The 6,701-nt window shown below is 35.5% G+C and overlaps 1 long non-coding RNA gene across 3 annotated transcripts; it reads left to right on the top strand.

The window, feature by feature from the left end:
• The first annotated feature begins 38 nt into the window (after positions 1-38).
• LOC125498387 (uncharacterized) lies at positions 39-5,938 on the top strand. 3 transcript variants are annotated; one of them, XR_007275383.2, is made up of 5 exons: positions 39-415; positions 2,421-3,306; positions 3,434-3,764; positions 3,846-4,773; positions 4,914-5,938. It is a non-coding gene; the product is annotated as an uncharacterized LOC125498387 (long non-coding RNA). The 3 variants fall into 3 exon arrangements; XR_007275377.2 differs by having other exon boundaries at positions 2,711-3,306; positions 3,846-5,937; XR_007275376.2 differs by having other exon boundaries at positions 3,846-5,937.
• The last annotated feature ends 763 nt before the right edge of the window (positions 5,939-6,701 follow it).

Genomic DNA, 6,701 nt, shown 5'->3' with positions numbered 1-6,701 from the left:
ACTATTGACCTCAGGCATATTGAAACATATAAGAGAAGTTGAACTATATCTTTCCTGTGCAACTCCAAATTTTGAAAAACTATTGTTGTCCCAAAGCATGTAGCCATTATAACCTTATAACAAACATCTTAAATTCTAATTTACTCTCCCTTTTCAATTATCAAGCACCGGCAATCAAATACCTGGGAACTTGCTCGTTTCCCACAGCCCAACCGCAGCATCGCCGGTGATGAAAGCTTATCCGGCGGTCACGCCAATGTTTGCACTAGTGACTAGTGCAGGCCATCCGACCACTTTTCCCTCACTAGTGCACGCCTTGGCGGTGACCACTGGATGGTCTTCTTATCTTTGAGGAGTAGCAAATTCACGTTACTTCTATGAACTACATTTCTGGATCATATTCAATATTTTTCTGGTAAGTCCATCATGTTTCGGATCCATTCGATGTTACATGTCCACGAATTTTCACTAGTTATTCACTTCAACTTTTCAGTGAGTTTTAATGTTTTACCAGCTTCATTTTTTCTCCATATTCTAAAAAATAATATCTCCCGCTTCCTCAGGTCATGCTTTTGTCACTTCTCACCTTAACTTATTGTGTCATTGAGCCACTGAGTTATCTCATTTCACATGCTTGTACTTGTACATACACAGTTTCTCACATTCACAAGAGTTGGTAAACATGAGTAACATGGAAGCACAATTTTCATTAGTTATTCACGTCTCACCGTTTTCCCAATTGCTTGCAACTTACCGTTACAACCATCATCCATGGGAAACATGATCATTTAATATAGGAAAAATTAACAATAGAGGCCTGAACTTTGGGTGATAATTTTTAAAAGGTCTGAACTTTGGGTGATAATTTTTAAAAGGTCTGAACTATTGATTAACCTGTGTAGGTCCCAACTTTAGGGGGTCCTAACTATTAGCGGGTCTTAATGACTTAAAACTGACTTAATAGGTCATCACTTGTAAAACTTGGGTCACATCAGAAGGGTTAATTGAGGGAGGGATGTAGGAACTAAGTGAGATTTTAAAAAAAATATTCAGTTTTAAGTCGTCGAGGCCCGCTAAAAGTTAAGACCCCCTAAAGTTGGGACCTACACATGTTAATCAATAGTTCAGACCTTTTAAAAATTATCACCCAAAGTTCAGACCTCTATTGTCAATTTTTTCTTTAATATATACTTCCTCATTTTTAGTAATTGCACCATTTTTCACTTTGAGAAGAGTTGGTAAACATGAGAAACATTACAACTAAACATGGAAGCATAATTTTCACTATTTTTTCACTTCTCACGGTTTTCCCAATTGCTTGCAACTTACCATTACAACAATGATCTTATTTAGTATATACTTCCTCTATTTTTTGTAATTACACCACTTTGTTTTTCACATTTGCCGATACACTTCTTCAAGCATCAACATCTTCAATTGCGTATAAGTAAAAATTATAAATAAAAAAAATGATATTTGAAATCTTTACATTACCCTCATTTGACTATGTTATTTCCTATATAATGATGTGAGATAGCTTAACAAAGTTGGTTGATAATGTCAAAAACTAAATGGTGCAACTAAAGAAACAGAGGAAGTATGTCATTACATTATTGTAGATCAGCCATACTGCATTTAAAATCTTAGGATCAATGTTTGCTTGCATAATTAAAGGAATTGGATTTTAATAACCAACCTTTAAGCGTGCTTCATAAAACATACCCACTTATGAGTTGTTTTTGAAAAATCCTACCTTTTGGTGATATCTTCTCGTAATGCTGTTTGACCTTTATGTGTGTCCGGCATAATAGGCCAATTGTGACACATGTCACGCTATCATTGATCAAGCCATTTTCTTCTTCATCTACCTCTTTTCCTCCATAACCACCCTCACCTAGCCACCACTACCACCACTCCATGCAGCCCTAACCCCACCCTCGGCACCCCCAACCCCCACCCAGTTCCCACCTACACAACAAACCCCCTATAGTCCCTCCCACACCTCGCAGACTCGCAGGCAACCAACCCTCCCCCACCTCAACCTTTGTCGCATTGGGGGTGGGGGTTGACTAGGATGGTGGCCGATGGAAGGGATGGGGGTCACACTAAATATGGAGGTGAAGGGCAAGGAGAGAGAAATGAGTAGGAAAAGGAAAACAATTACCTTAAGTTCAGGTAACAAGTCATCTCATACCATTATGAGAATATACCATCAAAAGGTTTGATTATTCAAAAATAAATCATAAGTGGGATTGTTTTAAGAAGATCGCTTAAAGGTTGAATTATTAAAATCATTTTTTTCTAAATTAAACCACTTTTTACTATGTCAATTATCATAGTTATTCATGTTGCATTAATTATGTGGCTCTCAAGATTTTGTCACCACTCCTATTTGTAACATGCATGGAATATTTGTTTAGGAATTTGAAGAACATACGTGCTAAAGAGCAGTTTTGATATCATCCTAGATGCAAGGCTGTGAAGCTCATTATATATGTTTTGTTGATTACCTCATCTTATGTTGTAAAGGGCCTTCAAGCTTCTTTCAGATACATCTGGTCTCAAAGCTAATAATCATAAATCAGTCTTTTGTTGTACAGCTTTAGAAACTCTCTAGTTTAGTGTCACTCAAGTATCTTAGTGTACCAATCTGCTCCAAGACAATTTCAGATACTCATTGTGATGTTTTGATTGGAAAAATGATGAGTAGAATTAAATTATCGAGTTCGAGGAACTTATCATATTCAAGAGAGAGTTTGGAATACAAGAGGATGCAAGGAAGAAACGAGATATCTTAACTACTTGTAATAGACGGTGAAGAGATTTTAAGACAAAATTGGTGAGTCGATGGATCACAAAAGCGAGGAAGGGGCCTAACAATTAAAGGCAACCGTAGGAGATATATCCTTTTATTACGAAAGAGATGTGCAACCAATTTGTCACAAAGTGTAGCTCTCAATAGTTTAAGGCATGTAATATGTACGACACAATCATATGTAATTATTTTTTCAATTTTTTTTGTGTGAATACTGACTAGGTATTTGTTTTCCTGTCATGCTAAAAGTGAAAGAGGAAAAAGATCTCAGACATCCAACAACATCCTCATTTTTTGGATCATAACTCATATGCGGAGATGATTCCCTTTTAGAAAAGGGAAGGGTATATCCATCCATCCTCTACATCATCATTTGTTGACTCCTAGCCGGAACAAACTTTACCATGGCATCTCGCGAGATCGAAAAAAGAAATAAGCAAGGAAATCTTCTCTTTCCAAATGACTGAACACAAAAGATAAAAGAATCCATTGTAAGCATTCTTCAAAATTTGGGGTATTTTGTTGCCTAAGTACTTGTATTCTACTAATCATATGGATTTTTAAAATTGGACACGGGTGAGTGAAAAAGGAAATAAAAGGAAGGAGAGTTTGTTGCAGGTCGGATGAATGATGCTCTATCACGTGCTCTACAGAGGAAAGACAGTCCTGGGCATTTGTTAATAGTTGGGTGTAGCATTGGGATTACAGATATTTAGGGAGATTTTGATCAGAGTAATACTGCGAAGAATGGTAGGGACATAAATGATCTGGAAATGCAGGAATTCAATGCTATAGTGACCCAAAGAGTTAAAAAAGAGACGATGAAAGAGATTAACTCGAAGTTAGATGCATTAGTTCAAGAAAATTTCATGCCTCTTACGAAATCCTGACACTCTACTTGATCGTAGTAGCTCTCACTCGGGGGAATGATCCATTTGCGAACTTACAGGTATATCATTATTATATATATTTTAAGATCATGATACTATGCTTCTAAAACACTTAATTAAGGACATTGTGTCTTCATTAGATGTTAAAAGTCCAGTTTCATGTCGTTTGGCATTAGCGGGTGGCTCGCGACCGATCATTGTAGCCGAGGGCACCGTTCATCCACCAAATGTAGTCATCATCACATCCTTGGTCATAAAAGTGAGTATTGATAATTTTTTTGGGATTACACAAACGCTCCAGTTCCATTACCTACTCCATTCATCACGAAACTTAGTCAAGCTCATGGTGCATTCATACAATGGCCGAAAGAGTTGGTATTTTTAGTCTCAGATAATTAGGTAACTTATATTTAATATTCTAACTTATATATTAAGAAATCTTGAAATATATACTAAGTAACATTGATTTAAATACCAATTAATCTTGATTTATATATGAATAATCTATATAATATGAATGAAAAGAAGTCGAATTGAATTAGGAACATATGTCTAAGGAAGGTGCGATGAAAAAGAAGAAGAAGAAGAAGAAGAAACAGTTGGTAGTGATCCTCGTACTGATGAGTCTACGCATAGGCACCTAGATTCTTTTATTGACTTGTCATTGGAGGATTTGAATGATCATTGCAAGGATATGCACCGATTATTTTGTAATTAACCCTGATATTAGCCTTTTAGTATACAAGTTATGAAGGGTACAAGTTATATTCGACTATGATAGTGATCAGATGATTATAATCTCGCGACAAGATGTTATTCAACTTCTCACGAGAGCATGGCTTGATGTATCCATTTTGCAATTGTTCATGATGTGAGATTTCTCAAACTCTGAACTAATCAAAATTGATAATTATTTTTATTGTTTCTCCTAAGCATAAGTTATTGGAGTGTATGGAATTGCAAGAATCGTCTAGGGACCATGGAGATGGTAATATTGGTTTCATGTGTCCAAGTATGATTTCAGCGACCATGATACGCAATTGTCCAGATGTTGTTATCAACTACATGGTAAGCTCAATGAAAGCGAATTAATATTTATGTTACATCTTATGTCCGTGTATTCAGAAGTATGTTAGTTAAACTATCTTCACTTCGTTTAATCTTTATGAACTTATTATATGTACATCACATTTTGCTTCATGCCTTAGGGAACAATGGATTCTTCTTGTCATTTGTCTATCTAATAAAGAGGTATATAAATTTGATTCGCTACGGAGAGAGATCTTTAGCTATCAAGATGCTGCTAAGTATGTAAGTTCATAATTTGTAAACATGTTAATTATTTTATACGCATTTTATGATATTTAAATGAACTATAAATGTTCATAGTAATTAGTTGTTACAAAATTTGTATACTTAGTGCATATACAACTATACAAGTTTCAAGCATATTCAGGGATCCAATAGTGGAACTAAATTGTATGTGTGTGTGTGTGTGTGTGTATATATATATATATAATCTGGTGAAGTGAGCTCAACAATCGCAAGGAACTAAATGCGGCTATTTCATGATGAAGTGCATGCTGGACATCATCCGCTTCGACTATGATTCAGATAATTTACAGGATGTATATATATGTTGTATATTCGTTATTTGTAATTAAGTTTATACTTATAGAATTTCTAAGTAATTCAATATATTTCTTGGATTTTCCACCAAGTACCAACCCATACTCCTTAGGTGAGATCATCCAACTCAAAGAACTTTGTGCCCAAGACTTTGTACAGGTCGTCGAAGAAACTTAGTTAGTATATGTGTTTGTAGGTTGAACAATATTTTGTTGATTGAACATTGGTTAGTTGCTTGATTGCAATATTGATTGCTTGATTGAGATGTATTGGATGAGGTTTTGGTTTTTTATGAAAATTTTCCACGATTTCTTGGGTTGTCCAAAATATAAAAGAGACTCTTACTCATAATTATCAATATATGTTCGATTAGTTTTGATGTTTGCTGTTTAGCATATGAAAAAAAATGCTGGTAAAAAAACCAAAGTCTATCATTTACGTTGAACATTGGGCAATAGGCAACGCGGATGAGCTTTATTTGCAACGCACGTTGCATACGAGCGACACACATGTTATGATGTGCATGGCCAGTGAATGGGCTGTGCAAACAGATCCATTGCACAGGGCCCCCAAGTCAATAGGGCCCCTAAATCAGTTTATAATTATGTTGTTGTGATACAATAGCAAAGGTTTATGTTGTAGCACATTGGTACTACCTTATAATGATTCCTTGTCTTTAATTTGTATTTAGTCAAGGGTTCAAATCCTACGATATAGCTTTTGAGCCCCTTTTTTTTTCCTCTTTTATTTATATACAATCAAACTAATAAAAGCAAGTATGCTTTTCTCAAAAAAAAAAAAAAATCAAGTATCATTTTCGTGGAAAATTACCAACCCTAGAAATTTATCTTTTTTTTTTTTACCAATTAACTCTTAATGTTTTTCATTTTTTACATTCAAGTTTTAAATAATGACAAAGGTTTCTCGTTCTTAGGTAGTATTAGTTTATTCTCAACTATGAATTTTGTCGTTTGAAATAACAAATATGACATTATATGCCTCGTATGTATTTTCACATATGTCGTAGTTATATATTCGAAAAATTTTGGGGCCTAAATTTAAAATTAACACTGGGCCCCTGAATTGTTTAAGACGGCCCTGATGGTGTGTGAGGCTTTCTAGGTTGCTGCTGCATGGTGCTGGCGAGGCCATTTACATCGGATGCTGAACAATTAGCGATGCAAATGGCACTTCATCTGCGTCGCATATAGCTCAGCATGCGACGCAGATGACTGATGCATTGTGCTGGCGAGGCGTCATGTGTGTCGTACTTTACAAGACATCCGACTCAAATAGCTGAAAATTTGCGTCATGTCCTAGATGCATATCATCTCTCCTAAATTTGTGTTGAGACCAGTGGCGTCGGA

This window comes from Beta vulgaris, chromosome 1, assembly GCF_026745355.1.
Source record: "Beta vulgaris subsp. vulgaris cultivar EL10 chromosome 1, EL10.2, whole genome shotgun sequence".
In the NCBI taxonomy this organism is placed as follows: Eukaryota; Viridiplantae; Streptophyta; class Magnoliopsida; order Caryophyllales; family Amaranthaceae; genus Beta; species Beta vulgaris.
Note: the sequence above shows the minus strand (reverse complement) of the source record. Positions and strands in the feature narration are given on the sequence as shown.